Here is a 19,883-nt window from a genome sequence, read left to right on the forward strand (position 1 = left end):
GAAATGCCATTGGGATCCTGTGACTCAGTAGTAGGGCTAAGTCACCAGTGATTATGCTTTGGGCCAGTTGTAGGAGGGAAGAATTGTTACCCATGTAGCACCTGCAGTCACACTGCAACTCCAGGCAGAAGCGAGTTTTCTGCATGTGTGAGGGGATAAAGGTGTCCGCTGTAGCCTAGCTCCAACTCTAGGCTTTCATTGCAACTCCTTGGTGAGATTTTTCTTGTATGAAAATAGTTGATTGATTATTGTTATTTAAAAGGTACTTAAGCATTCAGCCACAAACATTTTGAGCACTGACTTTTTTTGGGTAGAGGGTAGGTGAGGACCATACATAGAAACTGAGGTTTTGAAGAGTGACATGCATTCAGTAAAGCGTAGAAGAAGTCTCAAGTATGCTGCTTGATGGATTTTTACATGTGTTTATACCTGTGTAACCACCGCCTTCAGCTCAAGACAGAGAACATTTCCACCTCCCTAAGAAGGTTTGTACCCCTTCTCTGATAATACCTGTACCCTTCCCCCAACACTGTCTAGACTTTTGTCACCAAAAATTAGTTTTGTCTGTTTTTGAACTTTATTTAAATGGAATCATACAGAATGTATGTTTTCTGTCTGGCTTCTTAACTTTACAATTGTGAGATCCATCCAAATTGTTAGGGAGCACTGATGACCGGTCACACTGTTAGGAAGAGACCCAGAATAATCACGTGTGATTTATGACATTAAAAGTAGGTATGAATTTATTGGTGGCATTCATTTATTCAGTACACGTTTACAATCACCATCCGCCGGGTGCTTTGCAAGGGCTTGAGTCATAGACGTTCATTCCTGCCATCCAGAAGTGTTCCGGCTAATTTGAAGGAGACAGACACTTGCACACATAATTACGGCAATGAAGAGTTGGGCAACTTTTAGGGGTAAAAGTGGTTTTTGACAGACTTTATAGAGGAGGTGAAGTTTCTTCTGGTTGTCAGAGGATTATTAAAAGTTTTCCAGGGCCGGCCCGGTGGCTCAGGCGGTTAGAGCTCCGTGCTCCTAACTCCGAGGACTACCGGTTCGATTCCCACATGGGCCAGTGGGCTCTCAACCACAAGGTTGCCGGTTCGATTCCTCGACTCCCGCAAGGGATGGTGGGCAGCACCCCCTGCAACTGAGATTGAAAGGACAACAACTTGAAGCTGAACAACATCCTCCACAACTAAGATTGAAAGTCAACAACTTGACTTGGGGGAAAAAAAAAAGTCCTGGAAGTACACACTGTTCCCCAATAAAGTCCTATTCTCCTTCCCCAATAATAATAATAAAAAAAATCTTAAAAAAATAAAAGAAGTTTTCCAGATGGTCATAGGTGATAGCTGTACGTAGGTGTGGAGGTATGACGTGGCGTGGTGTCTGCAGAGACCTGCAGTAGTGACGTTTTGATTTTAAGTCAAGTGTCAGAATACCAAAAAATACCAATTTGGGAAGAAATTTTGAGGAAAACATTGACGTATAAGTTTGACTTCCGTTTTAGGCTGGAGCCATGGGGGATGACGACTAGCGCATGGTTGTAATGTCAAGGAATGGACGTGAATTTTGCTGATTACTGTAGCTAAGGAAAGCGTGCAGTGGTGCGTACTGTGGCTGTTGTGGGAGACTTTTATGAGTTTAGATAAAATTATAGAGATGCTTATGAAAGTGGTGCTTTCTTTCAATAATTGAGATGACTTGAGCTGTCTCATTAAGCCATCAAAAATTCCCTAAGGGTGTGTTTAGATGCAACGTCTTCCTCAGTCAGGGGATGTTGGAGCAAAATGTGTTCCCCCTTGTATCAGTTTGCAAGGCTACTGTAAAATACCAGGAAGTAGGTGGCTGACACAGAGATTTATTTTCTCACAATTCAGGAGGCTTAGAAGTCCACGAGCAAGGTGGCAGGTTTGGTTTCTTTTGAAGCCTGTCTCCTTGGCCTGTAATCCTTCTCCCCGCGTCTCACTTGGTCATTTCTGTGTCCTAATCGCTTCTTAAGAGGACACCAGCTTTATTGGATTAGAGCCTACCCCCAGTGACCCCATTTTAACTTAATTACCTCTTTCAATGCCCTATCTCCAAAATAGTCACATTCTGAATTACTTGGGTTAGGGCTTTGCTTCAGCATATGAATTTCGGGGGTGGGGGGAGGGAAACGCAGACACACAATTGAGTTCTCAACACCCATTGTTGCAGAACCTGCCTTACCATCGTTGGGCTGTGAGGGTTTTCGCATGAGAAAAGCAGGGTCCAGAACCAGGGCCAAGACCAGCAGGTAGAAGTGTTGTGGACCCAGGTCTGGTGTGACCCCTGTGTGTGGTGATTGGGGGTTTTGGGGAGGGGCTGGGCTTGCTCCTGCTCTTGCAGTGCCATCTCTGAGTTCACAGTGGCTCATCTGTGCGTGCACAAACTTGTGAGCCTTGGGTAATACGTCTAACACCGTTAAGACTATGGTGCTTTATCAATAACGGTTGAAAATAGGGACTAAGAAGAAAAAGACCTAAACCGTAAAGGTCAGGTGGACATCACAAGGAAAATAATTTCATAACTTTCATAACTCTTGATAATCTGTTCCAGTGCTGAACAAACCATATCCCTGTCTCGTGCCATTTAGCCCTTTTCTTTGATTGGGCCGGAGTTAAACAGCCTTGGCATTCTCCTTATCAAACTATTTGAATATCAAAGGGTTGTTTTTTTCTAAATCAGATCACTTCAACTTCCTCCTCCTTGGGGGCTGGAAACTTTCCTGCAGAAGGATTTTAGTTTGAATTTTCTGTTGTGATGCAGAGACACTGCAGAGGGTAGAGGGTGGGGATTTGTCTTTTTTTGAAGGGAGTCTCTTTGGAGGAAGTGATTTTAGATAGTCACATCTTAAACTTGTTTCACTGGAGGCAGAGAAATCTTGCTAGGATGAATTTTGCAGAGACTGCTTTTGTTTTGGAATTCTGTGGTAGCAGAATGAGGCTTGTTATAGATACCTTGGAACTGGAAATCTTTGGTTTTCAGTGTAATGGTGTTATTATTATAAGGGTGTATGTCCTCGAGTAACTGTAAGACCCTTTTCCAGAAGGAGAACTTGAAAACTTATGGGCTATCATTCTGAGAACTCATGCAGAGTTGAGTGACATGCCTTAGTGCACACCCACTCATGTAAGAACCAGCCTAATGTGAAGCAGGGCATCTTGGGAAGCCACAGCATGCTCACGCATGCTCACGTGTTTTCACATTGCATCTGTATGTTAATGCCGTGCTGTTCCATTGCCTTTTTGTTCCTTTTCTTAGTTGTGGGCTGGTTGACCATGAATTGATTTTGCCAGGATGGTGCGGGTCAGAAGTAAGCCTTTTAAAACCTTTGAACAACAGTCAAAGGTAGTGTGTGTTGTGGCTCTAATTTCTGTTTATATTAATATAATACTTGTGATATCTTTGACTTGCTTGGTGGTTTACTGAGGAATGAGGTTCTTTTAACAGACATTACTGAGTCATTGTTAATTCTTTTAACAAGAAGTAAGTTCATTGTTTGAAATGGGTCACGGTTCAAAAGTGTACCCAGAATTTTACTTACTTTTTGAAGAAACAAAACTGTCTTTTTCAAAACTCTCTCTGTTTAGGACAGTAAACAGTATTTCTTATACCTCCAGCAAGTTGAATATTTTAACTTTCCAAATTTTTCTCTTTTGTTTTCACTGTTTTCTACCATTTTGTTCTGCTCTACTTTTAGATTTGACTCGTCACTTTTTTTTTTTTTTTTGGTAATTCATGACTTTTTTCTTTTTTACAAACTAGGTAGATAATACTATTCTAGAAAAGTGTTTTTTTAAGCATAAAGGTGCTGACAGAGCTCAGAAGCTTTGGATATAGGAACCTGTGACTTTTGGTCCCTCAGCCAGCCAACTGATTTGAAATTCTGTGGAGTGGTCTTGGTAGAGTGGTCTGTGTTTTATATGCACCTTCTGTCTGTGGAAATCTTTGAGCAGTTACTGCCCTATTTTCTGGACATGTCTCCTGAATTTCTTAAGTTTCTTTCCCCTCTTTTTAACTAGAAATAGTTCAACAAAATAATTCAGATGGTAGCCTACCTTTGAAAGGGGAGAAGGGAGAGATGATATTTATCGGTAACATTGCGTTGGGGATGGAAGCACCCACTGCTCCTAGAGTATTTTCGTAATCCCGGTGTTTTAGTTAGATTCTTTTAGTTGCAAGGAACAGAAATTTAAGCCAAGTTAGTTTACAAAAGTGGTGTAGAGTGGTGTAATAGATTGAGTCATTGGTCCCAATTCTTGATTCTCCTATGGAAGTATTTTACATTCATACCCTTGCCATATAACCTCAGATGGAATTACCCCTTGATTTTGGGCTTGGCCATGACTTGTGTTAGGCCATATTTAGGCCAGGAACAGGAACCTTCTTATCTTCAAAGCCATCTATCTTGTCTTGCTTTGTACCTTGTACCTGCCGGCTTGTGTTTGCCTTAGGCCTGGAGAAGCCGCCTGGAATGTAGAAACCATCTTACCTTGTCTTACTTTGTGCTTTGCTTTTCTCCTAGGGGCTTGTGATCAGCCTGGGCGGTAGGGTGGAGGCCTGGGGGCCAGGGTGTGGAGCCGGAGGGCTTGGTCAGGCCCCAAAACCCTTTGTTGCTAGAGACAATGCAAGGAAAAGCCCCTGAAGCATTGAAGGGGGAACAACCTCATTTAGCCCCTCCTATAAAACTCCGTTCGCTTTTTTGTTTGGGGAGGTTATGGTCTTTTCTAGCCTGATCTCCTGAAGCCCAAACACGCCAAATAAATTCTAATAGACCAGTTTTGGTGTCCCGCCACTCATTCCTCCGGCTGAGCCTGAGCACTGGCTTTGGCCCCGTGGGATGGATATTAGTAGTGGCCGTGACGCAAGGAGAGGTTGGCAGCAGGCTTGTGCTGATGGGCTTGGCCTCTTGTGCCTTTGCCATCCTCATGAGAAGAGCCCTGAGTGGCTGTAGCCTCCTCAGCATGAGCCTCAGAGTGAAACCATAGAGCAGAGCCACCCCAGCAGACTTGTGTTGACGGAAAAAACATCGAGCCTAAGAGAAAGCTTGTAAGTTTATTTGAGCCAAAATGACGACAATTGCTGGGAAGCAAAGTCTCAACGGATTGAGAAAATTCTCCAGAAAGTGGCCATTTTGCAACTTATTTTATACATTAGAATCAAAGGAGGAAGGTTACAATCCATTGGTTGTAGGGGGTGGGAGAAAGCAAAGCGGGGAAATCCCTGGGACTGGATTAAAAAGTGGAGAGACACACTTATTTTACAATGGTGGGTACAGGATAGTTAATAGCATTTTACAGCACATAGAGATGGTATTTGGGGAACAAGATAACAATGAGGGATTTTGTAGATTCCTACTTGTATTGTGGCTTGTGCCCCCTGGGGGGTCCGGAAAAAGAGATTACTCTGACATTCCTAGAGTATGTTATCTTAGATGCAAAAAGACAACAGAGAACAGATAGGCTCACTTAAGGTAAAGATTGACCTTTGTCAAGGAAGCCACAGGCCAAGGATGTGACTTCCCGCTATGGCCCACCTTAGTTAGGAATTTTTCTGTTCACCCCATCCTATGTGGTTATTTTCAGTCACCTGAGCTTGTCAGTTTTAACATGTGGCCCCTTTTCCGTCTACACCTGTGTGGAGCAGGGCCAATCCAATGCAGATGCCTGAGGGAAAATGGAGTGCTGATTGGTCTGTTGTGCTTATTACTGTGGTAATGAGTAATCCAGGACAGCTCCAGGGCCTTTCGTTGCAGGCTTTCTTGGATGGTCTCTGCTAGTACTTTGCCATTTTCGTACAGGATGCCCAGTGAGTGCCCCACCCTTCTCATCCACTGCCTTCTGCATCCTAGTGTATTGCTCTCTACTTATAGTTTCTGCCTACTTATCTACGGTATTATGTTCTCTCAACGTTTCTTCGTCCGAGGCAACATTTCCTTTCCTTATCCCTAGTTCCTCCAGGCTCTCTCAGTCTGACTTCTCAGCTTCTGCCCCTGTTGCTTAATGCCGTCTTCTTTCAGGACTTTTCATTTCAGATTTCTGAGAGGAAACTGATTTTGCCCAGCGGTTTGTTTTTCTTTTGCACCCTAGAAATGTCATGTCCTTAGCTGTTGTCCTTTTTAGACATTGGTTGCAATTGGTTTAGGGACCCACCTCTCATCCAGTGTCGGGGGTCGGTTGAAAGGCGGGACCTGTCTTGAAATACATGTTGCCTAGTACTGCCTTATTAATAGAGGCTGTGAAAGTGTGGAAGGCTTAGTGATAAGACTGGTCTTTTACACGGTGTCGTACTTCATCTGGAGATTTTAGTATTAAAGCTTGTCAGTTTCTGGGTTCATCAGTTCACCAGAAGGAAAGCTTTTAACTTGGTTTTTGCAAGCTTTTCATTTTCTGGGACTGCATTCCATTTTTCTGTTTCCTGGTTCCAAGAAACCAGCCTCACAGCATGAATTCTCAGGATGAATTTCTTCTAAGGGAAAATGTGAGAGAAGGGACCATCTACTGGAAGAAAAGCTTACTCATGCAAAACCTTCCAAAGAGTTAAGAAGAAAATAAGTCAGCTTATTCTGAAGTTTTAGGTTCTGTAGCCTTTCCCATAGCTTTTCTGTATAGGGGAAGAGACGGGTCATGTTAAAACTGGTTTATAACAATTATAAGGTTGTGCTTTAGCTTTATCTCCATTTCATGTTTTGTGGTACTGTTTAAATACTACTTTAAGTAAATGTTCATTTAAAGTTGTTAGTTGCTAATATATAGAAATATGATTGATTTTTGCATATTGATCTTACATCCTATGACCTTATTAAATGAATTTACTGGTTTTAGAAGCTTTTTTTTGTAGATTCTTTGGGATTTTCTGCATTGATATGTCAAGTGCAAATAAAGACAATTTTTTTTTTCTTTCTGTTTAATCTGTATCCCTTCTATTTCTTTTTCTTGTCCTATTGCACTGGCTAGACCTCTGGTGTGATGAGATTAGACATGTCTTGTTCCTGAGTTTAGGGGAAAATAGTACAGTCCCATTAACTAACTTTTTCATCAACGCCTTTTATCACATTGAAGATGTTTTCTTTTACACCTAGTTTTCAGAAACTTTTTCTCATAAATGGACATTGCATTTTGTCAGATACTTCTTGTGTATTTATTGAGATGATCATGTGGGTTTTTTCCCTTAGTCTATTGAATTCCATTAATCGATTTTTGGTTGTTAAATTCCTCTTGCATACAGGATAGAGCCTACTTGGTCTTGATGTATTATCCTTTCTATACATTGCTGGATTCAATATGATGGTACAGTTGACCCTTGAACAACACAGGTTTGAACTGCACAGGTCCACTTATACACAGATTTTTTTTCCAACAAATGCAGTCCTTTCTTTTTATCTCTGGGTTTTGCATCCAGGGATTCAACCAACCACAGATCAAAAACAGTAATTTCGATCTGCAGTTGGGAATCCGCGGATATGGGCGGCCAACTGTATGCATTGTTCTATGCTGTTTTATGTAAAAGGTCTGAGCATCTGCAAGTTTGGGTATCTGCGGGGTTCCTAAAACCAATCCCCCACAGATACTGAGGGCCCACTGTAGTGAAGTTTTGCGGGAGTCAAAAGTTATATGCAGTTTTTTTACTGCATTGGGTCAGTGCCATGAATCCCCGCCATTGATCAAGGGTCCACTGTAGTTTTAAGGATTTTAGTGTCTTTGTTTTGATCTTTGTCTTTAAACTATGGTTTCTTCTATTGCCATTGCTGGACTTGGTGTTAGGATAACGCTGGCCTCATAAAATGAGATAGGAAGTGTTCCCTCCTGTTGTTTTCTGGAAGAGTGTATGTAAAACTGGTGTAATTTTTTTCCATAAATATTTGGTAAAATTTGCCATTGAAACTGTCTGCACCTGGAGTTTTCTTTGTTAGATGGTTTTTAACTATAAATTTACCATCTTTAATAGATGAAGAGCTAATTCAGGTTGTCTTTCTTCTTAAGTGGGCTTTAGTGGGCTACATTGTGTCTTTTGAGGAACTTACCCAATTCATCTAAGTTGTCCAAATTCACAGATATAAAATTAATGTTATTATCTTTTTAGTGTGTGTAGGAACCCTAAAGATGTCTCCTTTTTGAGTCCTGATATTGGTAATTTGTGTCCTTTTTTTTTTCCCCTTGATCATTCTGGCTAGAGGTTTATCAGTTTTACTGATCTTTTCAAAGAACTGGCTTTTTAGTTAAATTAATTTTTGTCTTACTATTTTTCTGTTCTCAATTTCATTGATTTTTATTCTTTATAATTTGTTTCCTTCTACTTTAGGTTTAATTTGGTCTCCCTCTTTAGTATCTTAAGGTGTAAGCTTAATTCATCTGAGGATTTTTTTCTTATTTTCTAATAATCTTTTAATACTGCTTTCCATAAATTTTCACATATTGTGTTTTGATGTTCATTCAATTTAAAATATTTCCTAATTTTCCTCATTACTTCCTTTTTGGCCTAAGGGTGTTTAGAACTGTTTTATTTCCAAATATTTGTGGATTTTCCACGTACCTTGTTAATGATTTCAAATTTAATTACTTTGTGATCAGAGAATATACTTTGATATAATTTCAGTTCTTTTAAATTTGCTGAGATTTTTTTTTTCATAGCCAAGGATATAGGCTATATTGGTGAATGTCCCATGTGCACTTGGAAAGAATATATTCTGCTCTTGCAGGGTGGAGTGTTCTATAAATGTTAATTAGGTGAAGCTGTTTGATAGTGTTATTCATGTCTTCTATATCCTTACAGTTTTTTTGTATACTTTTTTATGGATTACTGAAAGAGGAGTGTTAAGTCTCCAACTATAATATATATAGTTATATATTATATGTTATTAATTATATATAACAAATATGCATATATTTCTCCTTTGACTTCTATCAGTTTTTGGCTCATTTGTTTTGAGGCTCTGTTGTCAGGTGTATACATATTAAGGATTATTATATCTTCTTGATAAATCTAACCCCTTTATTATTATGTGAGTGGTTCTTTTTATCTCTTTTAATATTCTTTCTACTGATGTCTGCTTTGTCTAATATTAATGTACTCCTCTTGTTTTCTTTTGATTAATATTTGTATGGTATATCTTTTCCATCATTTTACTCTCTATCTTTAAAGTAGATTTCTTACAGAAAACATCTAACTGGGTCTTTTGATAATCTGTGTCTTTTAATTGGGATGTTTAGACCATTTTCATTTAATATAATTATCAATATGGTTGGATTTAAATCTATCATCTTGCTGGTTGATTTCTGTTTGTCCCATCTATTCTGTTCTCCCTTTCCTCTTTTTATTCCTCCTTTTTAGGGTTTTTAAAATTCCATTTTATCCCCACTATTGGTATATTAGTTATATTTCTTGTAAAAGTTTAGTGGTAGCCCTAGGATTTACAATATGCATCATAATCTACCTTCACATAATACAATACCTCACATTTCACATACAGTTACAAGATTCTAACAACACAATATACATACTTCTAGTTTTTCCCTTCCAGTCACTGGGGTGAGAAGTGAGGACTGGCCATGGATGAATTTATGAAGAGGTAGCTCTTACACAGGAACACTGACATTTTCTCTATTGGTTTTACATGTACGTTTTGTCTCCCTCCATTGAGGGGAAGGTTTTAAGAAGGTATAGCTGTGTTCTGCTTCTGCAGTGTTCTTCGGTAATTATTAGTGCACGTTGAGCACGCAGTCAATGCTCAGCAGATATTTCTGCATGAGATTTAGTGATACTAATGGCTTTACTTTTTCTGTTTATCCCTAAGAAACTTTGAGTGGTGATGGTGGTGATATTATTCCATTACTTACTAGCTCCATTTTCTTTGGCAAGTTACTTTGGTTACTTCATCTATATTACTTTGGGAATAGTAATAGTATATACCACATGAGATTATTAAAACGATGAAGAAAAATAGTGCAGTAAATGTTAGTTGCTGCATTCTAGTTTCTTAATTATTATTGACAGTGCATATTAGAAAGGCAAATCCAATTATAAGTTTTTAGAAGCTAAGTTCTTTGAGTAGAAAAACTTTTAATATCTCAAAACCATCTATCTCAGTGTTGATAAATAAAACTACTTCTGTATTAATTAAGGAGGTAACCTTTGCTTGGAATATTAACTGCAGAAAGGGAGCAGAGTTAATTAATTTCTACCTTGCTAACAGTAATATGCTATACCCTCTCTCTTACCCTAGGAACAATGTGCCCTATTCCCAGGGAACTAATGTCAATACAGAAACAGAGTTCCCAGATCAGCTTTCTTTAGGACCAAAGGCACTTAATCTTAGAGTTCATTTTCAATTATATGTCAAAACTGTAGTCATCCTTAACCTTTAGGCATCATTTATTATTGTTTGCGTTTATAGTGTGTCTTCCTTTTTACCACCGTTATTGACCAAATCCCATACAAAGATAATGTAAAGCCCAGAGGGAATCATAGAAAGGTGATGATAGTGTGGTGAGAGTTAGTCAAAATATTTGGCAGACAGCAGCTATTGGGAAAATATTATTAAGGCTGGTAAGTACAATATTCGGGATTCACTGTTTACCTAACCAGAACGGGTACAAAACCGTTGTAGATCAAAGAGAATTATTCCTTGTATGGCCATGGTGCCTGTATTCCTGAACTGCTTTATTAGATTAGTGGTCATGACATTTGAACAATACCCTCTTCTATAAATGCAGTCCACTACTATTATGGATAGTAGTGGAACAAGGATAATTATTTGTGTGTGTTTTTAAGTTTTGGAAAGAAACAGGTGACATATTTGACCTGTAAATATACAAGCCATTATAAAAGATATGTTTTGGTAATTAGTTTAATTGAATAAGTTTTCTCAGGGAAAAGGAGCTGGACGAGTTCAGTTTGGTATCAAGACATCTTGTTTACACCCCAGTAACAGAACATTGCCTCTCGGAAAGCACAGCTCCCAGGAATGTTGTAGCGAGAATGTCTGCTGACAAAAGAAATCTGCCCGAAGTATCTCCCTACAGTTTTTAGAGGCCACTACTGTCAGATTCTGTGGTGTTTGTTTTGTAAGAGGCTTTCTGCAGTTTTTCAGGACTCATGAATAGTGGCCAAACTTAGATTTGGTTGTGAATTCCTGTCTCTTCTTTCCTTTAACCTTAAAAAAATTTTTTTTATTATGGAAAATTTCACATACACAAAAAGTAGAGAGACTAATACAATGAATCTTCGCGCCATTCTTGTTTTATGTATCCCCTCCCACTTTCTTTTTGACCCAGAGTATTTTAAAGAAAATCCCAGACAGCCTGTTATTTCACCTATAAATATTTTAATGTTCATGTCTATCAGATATGGACATTATAGAAAAGCACATTGTCATACCGCATAAATTCCTTATAGCCTCATTTCTTGATATTATCTAGTACTGAATCTCTTCTCTTGATTTTCTCAAAAAAAGGTCTTTTTACAGTTAACTCTTTGAAGCAGGTCCAAATAAGGTCTACCTAATGCATTTGATTGATACATTTCTTTAATCTCTTTCAATTTATAATAATTCACCCTCCTTTTTTTTGTTTTCTTTTTTTTTTTGTTATGTCACCTATTTCTTGAAGAAACTGAGTCAGTCCCCTTGCCCACACTGGATTTTGCTGGTTGTATCATTGTGTTGTATATAACATGTTACTCTTTCTGTATTACTAGTAAATAGGTACCGTGTTTCCCCGAAAATAAAACCTAGCCAGACCATCAGCGCTAATGTGTCTTTTGGAGCAAAAATTAATATAAGACCTGGTATTATATTATACCCGGTATTATATTATATTATATTATATTATATTATATTATATTATATTACCCGGTCTTATATAAGACCGGGTCTTATATTAAAATAAGATACATTAGAGCTGATGGTCTGGCTAGGTCTTATTTTATGGGAAACATGGTAGTTAGAGGCTTAACTATTTTTGTAATCATTCGTATTTTTAATTATTCATTGGAGGTGTATTGTGCTTTCTGTTCACATTAGCAGACTATAAGGCTTGATTGTCCCACTTTGTACACTAAGATTGATTGGTGGGTTCATTTTGACATAGCCCTTTGTTAAGATTTTCACCAAGAAAATCCATGGGGAACATTCTGACAACCTGCAGATTTCCAGGTCTGTTCGCCTTTCATCTAATGGTCTTAGTTTAACATTCATTGATGATTGTTTTCTGAGTCATTTATTTCACTGTTGTTGCATTTTAAGAAGACTGTAGAAAATGAAATGAAAAAACAGTTTTTGTGTTTCTTTTTTAAGGAGGGCGCAGCTCACAGTGGCCCATGCGGGAATTGAACTGGCAAGCTCGGTGTTATTAGCACCAGGTTCTAACCAACTGAGCTAACTGGCCACTCCTGAAATGAAAATTTTTGATTAAGAACTTTTTAAAAAACTGCATATAAACTCTGAGGTGTCTGGAAAATTTATTTATTCAAAGTATTGTTTTCTTTGATTAAGTCTAGTAAAAGTAGTATCATTGTAGAAAAGAATGTCTAAAAGTTGTGTGTTTAGCCAAATTAAATGCACCCTATTTATTTGCTTTTGAATGAGTTGTCTTTAAAAGGTTTTATGGGAACAGATTTTGAGCTAGACTCCTGCTTTGGGATTACCATGCTTTTTGTGAAACGTGTTTACCTGAATTGGGGCTTGCCCCAAGGATAATAAAATTCTATGGTTACTTTGGTTGGGGATTATGGATCATGAATTCATATGGGTTACTTGAAACCATATAGGTTGTTTATTCTCACTGCTGTGGTCACATATTTTTCCTGTAATCCTACCTAGTCGGCTGTCATGTGTCAATAGTAATGTTTGACTTTATAAAGTACTTCCATATGTCAGACACTATGTAATTTGCATGTACTAATTTATTTAATCCTCACATGATTATCATTCCTGTTTCACACATGAGGAAACTGAGGCAGAGAGATTAAGTGATTTGACCTGGTCACACTGCCAATGAATGGCAAGGGCTAGGATTTGGACCCAGTTGGCTGAATTTGTGCGCTTAAAAGGACAGAGTGGATTATGTAGTCTCATTATTACTAGAAAAATACCTCAACTGTACTGTCTTACTAGCCCTGGAGGATAATCTATTTATATTCATATGTAATGTAAATAATCCACACATATATATGTATTTGGTTTCCTTGTGTGTATGTTTATACATATAGAGATACAAACATAGCATGTCCGTGTGGAGGGACAAATATTCTTACTCCAAAACCTTTTTAAAAATCTCTGAACTTGACTTTAGATGGAGGCAGAAACACCTCCAGGCTCTGGTAATATTTTCTGGTGTAGGAGGTCCTATGGGTTGAGAATAGATGGAAAGGTCACAAGGGAAACCTAGCAGACAGCTTGAAGTCAAGGTCAGATTCACACAGGATACTACTCGGATCTTGGGACCTTTCTGCCTTGAAGTTTAAGCTACTTGCTCTCTAAACAGCCACCCAGATCTTAGCTACACAATTTCATATTATATGAGCAGAAAGCCATATAGCTAGTATCCAATACCATAAAAACAATTTTTAAAATTCTCCAAAACATAAGATACAGCAGTCATAGGTTTCTCGAGTACAGAACCAGGAGTCAGGACTGTAGGGGATCTTGTCCTGTTTGTCTCTTACTAAGTGAGTTTTTAAAAATTGAGGTAATGTGTCACATATTTTAACAAACTGTTAAATAATTCTCTCCCTCTCTTTTCCCGTCATTCTGTTTTCACTTCAGCAAGCGAATTTATTACTTCCACCAAATGTCAGTTCAGATGGGAACAGTGAATAATTTGAGCAGTCATGTTCTTTCATAGAAAAGTCTCCACATTTCTCTCTCTTTATATTTGAATTATACTTGTTTTGTACTGGTCTGAGAAGAGGTTAATCTGTGTGGATAAGAAAATGACTAGATCCTTAAGAATCTGAACATTGTAACACCCTTATGGTTTGAACCCGTGGTTATCATTGATAGGGGATAAGAGAAAGCTTCCTTAGGTCAGGAGCTGAATGAGATGGGTTTATCTAGGTGTCTTTTCGTCTGTGTTTGAAGCTTCAAACTGGTAAGATTTCCCAGGGAAGTCCTCCAGCAGTCAATTCTCTAGATATAAGAGTGAAGATGGATTTAAAGGCAACATGTTTCCTAATTTTATTCTAGTTACACATTCAAATATTGACACTGTATATAATTTTGATAATCATTATTGCATGGTTAATTTTTCCCAAATTTAGAGAATTTCTTAAAGTACTTAACACTTTTTTTTTAAGTAAAGATGTTCATGCCTTCTAACAGAAACAGATTTCCTGACTCATCTTCCTGACTCCTGTGCAGCCTTTCCTTTTTAGTAAGTTTTTTGAAGAAAAAAAAGAATATGTTACCATCTTATGTTGTTTTTTTTTCATTTTAAACCCAGCTTTCTTATTCACCTAGAGAATGGAAAACTCAGGAAAGTAGGGAACATATTAATGTTGTAGGATTCATTTCCCATGGTGTTTTTTTTTCTCTTAGTAAGTAGTAAGTATTATATGTTCTGGGGTCATAGAATTGTAGGATTTTAGGGCATAGAATCCTTAAGAAAGGATTTCTAAAACCTTAGGTCAAACGCCCTAATTTTACAGTTTAAGAAACAGAGTCAATTCTTGAGTTTCCTTGGTGACTGCGTGTCTTCTCTTGCTGGTTGCTGAGTGAAGCGGCCAGCTCCTCAGACACAGGATAAACCATAAAATGAGGGAGAAATTTGAGAAATGGTTGAGTTTGGTGTAATAGAAATTCAAGATGAGTTTTATGTTGGGCATTTGCTAATGCAGTTCTCCTTGGGATTGTGTTAAAGACAAGCTAAAGGTGAGCTGCCCTTGTGGGGGCTCTTGGCTGACGGGGTGGGTGCCGTCCTGTACTATAGGAGGTTGGCTTGTCATGTCTGGCCTGTGTCAGTGGGCCTTTGCCTTGGCACTGGTCCCTGGAGTCACAGCCAGTTGTGACTTCACTGTGTTGCTTTCACTTGGTGTGCATGATGGGAGCAGCAGCAACTGCATTCATGATGAAAGCTGGAGGTTTCTCTCCACAAAGTTGATGTTTGCATAACGATATTTTTTTACTGGCCATCTTATAAATTCTTTTTCTTGGTTCTCATAGTTTTCACACTGTTTCTTATGGCTTAGAAGAGAAACAGTCACATCATATATACGTAGTAATTTTGTGTCTTTCTGGTTTCCATATCTCGGAATGTGTCCCCATGCTCTCTAGAATGTCCAGAGCAGTGCTTGATAGATAGAGGCCTCGTCTTTCCCAGCTTTTTAATAGGGGCATCTGCAGCATCTCACCATAAGATTTGACTTGGTTTTGGGTGGATATTTATGAGGGTTGATAGTACTTCGACCAGATAAAGTATCTTAGTTCAGCTTTTGACTTTGCAAATTAAGAAGTTTACAGACTATCAAGTTTCCAGAAGCAAGCCGAAAAGATGTGGGGTATTAAGTGATAATATTAACTATCTGGGAATATGTATCCTAGCGAAGAAAAAAGCTGTGGGATGGTTTCATTACCCTCAAGTACAGGTAGGACCTACACTGGCCAGTGATAGCTGCCGGATCATCTGTGAGAATGAGAAAACAGTTTGATGCTCTGGGCCTGCAGCTGGGCCAGAGACCACCAGACAGATGTCCCTGAATACTTTCACTGGTGACGTGGAGCAGGAGCAAGAACAAGCAAAGGCACTGCGCCCTTGACCCTCAAAGATCAGCTCCCTTCCTCCTGCAGTTTCCCTCCAGGGCCCTCTGCTGACCAAGCTTACCATCGTGGGCTCTGAAGGAGAAGCGCTTCGAGTCCCGTGCATTATCACAGAGCAGGTGCTGAAGGGTGAATCTGGAGTGGAGAGGCGGTGAACTGATAACTGGCTCAGAAGCCAGACACCAGAGGACATACTATAGAACCCCACTGTTATAAGGTAAGGAAAGAAGCGAAACAGAGCTATGCTGTTAGAAGTCAGGCTAGTGGTTACCCGGAGAAAAGCAATAGTGACGGAAAGGAGCATGAACAGGGAGGGCTTTTGTTGTGCCGACAGTTCTGTTTCTGGATGTGGGTGCTGGCGCCGGGGGTGTGTGCAGTTGTGAAGAGCTATCCTTTTTTTTAATGCGTAGTGTACTTCAATATGAGTTAAAATGCGGTACAGTCTGATTGCAAAGGTAAAACTTAAAAATAAGAGTCAGTCTAGAATAGGGGAAATACAAAATAATCCATGCTACCTCAACCTTTCTTTATTTTTTTTTTAAACTTGTTTGAGAGCTGTGCAACTTAATGTCAGAAAACAGGTATCTCATTCATTCAGCAAAATGTTGTCAGAATACCTTTCTTTTCATTTGGGATCAAATTGTTACTCCCGAGGCCTTCTGGAGAGCCACTTCCACTTCCTTTTGTTGCCCTTCTTGCTACATCTTCGAACAGCAGCTTATAAGGTTGTTGTTGTTGTTTTTTTGTCTTAGTCGAAATAAAATATCACTGCTCTTCTCTGTAGCGTTATCTTTGCTTTTATCTTTGTCATGATATACCCTTCTTCTTACAGCAGCTGGAAAATCACCAGATCCCTTTTCTTCTGCCCATGAGATTTGGGAGCCTGCAATGCAGGAGTTAATCATAATAGGAACCGTGGCGTTGGTTCTGGAATTGGTGGTGATGGGAGAGACTCAGTGTGTGGCTTTGAAAAGCTGCAGGCAGAAGCAGCTCAGTACTGTGGTTCATTCAGGAGCAGGTAACCCTGAGTGCAGAATCTAAGGCATCCACCACGTTGGCAGTTGAACCTGGATCTGGGAGATGGATGTGGAATCTAGACAGGAGTTGTATTCCCAGAAAGCAAAGGTCGCAAAGAAACTCTGCCATTATACTGGGGATAGAATTTAGGGTGAATTTTAAAGTGGCGCCATCTGTTTAAAGTCCAGTCATTGTTAAATTAAAGTGAATAATAGTAAAAGACTTGGAATTACCTGCTTTTCTGTACAATCTCATATGTAGGATATGAGAGAGTTCTTGAGCTTTGCGTGGCTGGTGGTCCTCTTGTATCTGGAGAGGCTTTGGCCAGAGCAAGGCTTACCACAGCCACGAGTCCCTTGCAAAAACTGTTTTCTTTTATTTTTTGACCCTTAAGTCATTTGAGAGTAGAGGGAAGAAAATAGTGTAAGTGGTGAAACTAGCAAGGGGGTCTTTTCATTTATAGACTCAATCCATGTACTCAGCCAAGCAGTACATGGGTATTTACTGCATTGGAGGTCCTGTCCTACAACACGGGTCCTGAAGGTGAATCTGATGCAGTCCCTTGACCCTCTGGAGGGTTATAATTTTGTATTCCTATGTTGGGGGGCTGCCTTTATTGTACTTGTCTGTGACATTCAGCCTTGTCACCAACTCCTTTAGGAGTCTGTTGAACCTTTAAGAACTGATACTTGGATTTCACACACAGGCTAAGGAGGGTTTTCTGACTTTTATTTACTGCATATTATTACTGGCCTGGGCTTATACTATGCCACCAGTAAAGGGCTTCATTTGCAAATGTAGCATCTTAAGGAAAGAGTGCCAGTGATTGAAGGTATGACTCTCCTGCGCATGTATGTATTCCAGAGTGGCTGTTGGAAATTTCTGTCCTCCAAACTGCTCATCTCTGTGTAGAACAGTCTCGAATCCCATCATTACAGCGGGTTGTCAGTGCTTGTGATAATGGAAGGGAGCGTGGGGACGAGTAGTATAAATATAATGTAATGTAAGTGGGAGATTATGGGTATCAAAAAGTTAAATTTACGTTTCAAAATGGTTGTCTTTTGATCTGGGAATTGATACTCCTTACTAAATAAACAAACAGGCTTTGGGGTCTCCTGCTCATTCTGGACATGAGTTGTGTCATCTGTCACCCCAGTTCTTCTAAGGTAGCGCCACATGCCACTCTGAAAACCTGCTCAGTTTTACTTCTCGTTAAGTAGTTATTTAGGTGTTGGAAGTCAGTAGTTTTAACAATATGTTGTTTGCTAATAAACTAAAATAGCAATTTGTAGACACGTTAGGTGGACCACACGTAATGTAGATGGTATGAACAGATTTTTGTCCATTGGCTTAAATTTGCCTAAGGTGGCCTTAAATTTGCCTGCAGGTTCTACTCTTAGTGTTGTACCCAGATTTGGAGAGCCAGGGCATTTTACTGGCAGGAGATTCCTGCCACCCGCCTCACCGTTCAGCCCCGGCTAGCTGGGTTTGTTTCGCAAGAACTCCCGCGCGTCTCGGTCACATCGCATCACGCAGCATTGTGCTTTCTGTATCCTCCGCAGACTGGTTCTGCATTTATCACAGTACTCTCTCCCTTTCAGGTTTTGGGGAGGGGGTGTGGGAGAGGATTAAGAACTGTTTCAGCCTTTAAAAATCCAGGGCTTTGAAAATATCCGTCTCAATTTCTATTAAACAAAAATTCCTGGACCCTAAGGAAAGTGCAGGGGGTGTCAAGAGTTGAACAGGGTGTAGGAGACTGAAATGACTGTGGAATCTGTCAGGGTGCAGTGTCCTCCTGGGTTCGCAGCAGGCGATTTCATGTCAGATACGGAATCAGGATGCGGGATTTCACCTTAAACTTGAATGGAAAGAAATTTGTGTCAGATTCAGACTCCAATGGGGAAAAACCACTTTGGAAGAACCTTGGGTTTTTATTTTACTTTAACAAAATAGAGTTGTAGAAAGAGGGGAAAGCCCATCTTTTCAGCGCTAGGCATTCCACAGATTTAGTTGATGTTTTCAGATTGTAGCACTTGGGCTGGCTCTTCTGTTTCCTATAGAATAGAGTGTGGAGCCTCGATGACCATAAATATGTGATTTTTATTATTTATTCCAAAGTAAAAACTCTGCTGAGTATTGTCTGTATTATGATTCTGTTAATGTGTTTACTTTGTTTCCTGCTGTCTTGGATCGCTATCAGATAGACTGTTCCGTACTGTAATTTGCTCCAAAACAATTTTGTTTTAACAATTCAGAATTTAAATGGAAGGCTTTATGAAAGTAAAGAATTTAAACAGAATTACTTGCTGTTATATTCCCCAAAGGTTTTATCTACGTTTATCATGAATAATTTGTATATTTTGTTCTCTTGTATGTAATCTTATCTGAAGGGTCCATCCATCTTGTCTAAAATGTGCTTAAAAGGTCCAAATGAATGATAGTTGTTTTAGTTGCTTCCTGTTCACCCCATGGATGGGTCAAAACCATCCTCTGCTACAGTCTGCTTTTTTGTGTTTTTTGTTTTGTTTTGTTTTATTTTGCCACATGGGCTTTCTTTTCTTTCTTTTTCTAGACTGTTGTAATTTATTTACAGAATGAATATCTTTCTAACCTCTGCCAACTCTCTGAGGTCTCATATAGAACCTCTCCATAGCCTGACCTCTCACCTTGTGCTCTTTTCATTTGCTTGCCAGGCAGCGTGATGTAGTGCAAAGAGGGCAGAATTGGAACCCAGGAAATCTAATCCTTGTACTTCTGAATAATTGTGAGCCTTTGGGCAACCAGACAGCTCTGACTCTTAGTTTCCTTATCTTAAGATAAAAGGATTGTATTGCCTGAGCTTTCAGTTCTCTGCCTTCACTATATTTCAGTGTTGACTGTTCCTTCAAACTTAGCCTATCCAGGATAGAATTCATCTCCCAAAAGATGGTTTTGTCCCTGTTCTGCAAATGAAGAAACTGAGACCCAGGGAGATTAAATAAATGGTACAAATCATAGTGTTCAGATTCTAGATACCGTCACTCCTAAGTCTGCTATGGGTATTATTCTTCCTCCACAAAAGGCATTGAAGTGTAACGAGTCAGAA

The 19,883-nt window shown here is 39.2% G+C and overlaps 1 protein-coding gene across 2 annotated transcripts in view; it reads left to right on the top strand.

The window, feature by feature from the left end:
• CHD6 (chromodomain helicase DNA binding protein 6) overlaps positions 1 to 19,883 on the top strand; it is a 181,863-nt gene that overhangs the window by 19,762 nt on the left and 142,218 nt on the right. The gene's annotated exons all lie outside the window — the stretch shown is intronic.

Source organism: Rhinolophus sinicus, linkage group LG13 (assembly GCF_036562045.2).
Source record: "Rhinolophus sinicus isolate RSC01 linkage group LG13, ASM3656204v1, whole genome shotgun sequence".
Taxonomy (NCBI): domain Eukaryota; kingdom Metazoa; phylum Chordata; class Mammalia; order Chiroptera; family Rhinolophidae; genus Rhinolophus; species Rhinolophus sinicus.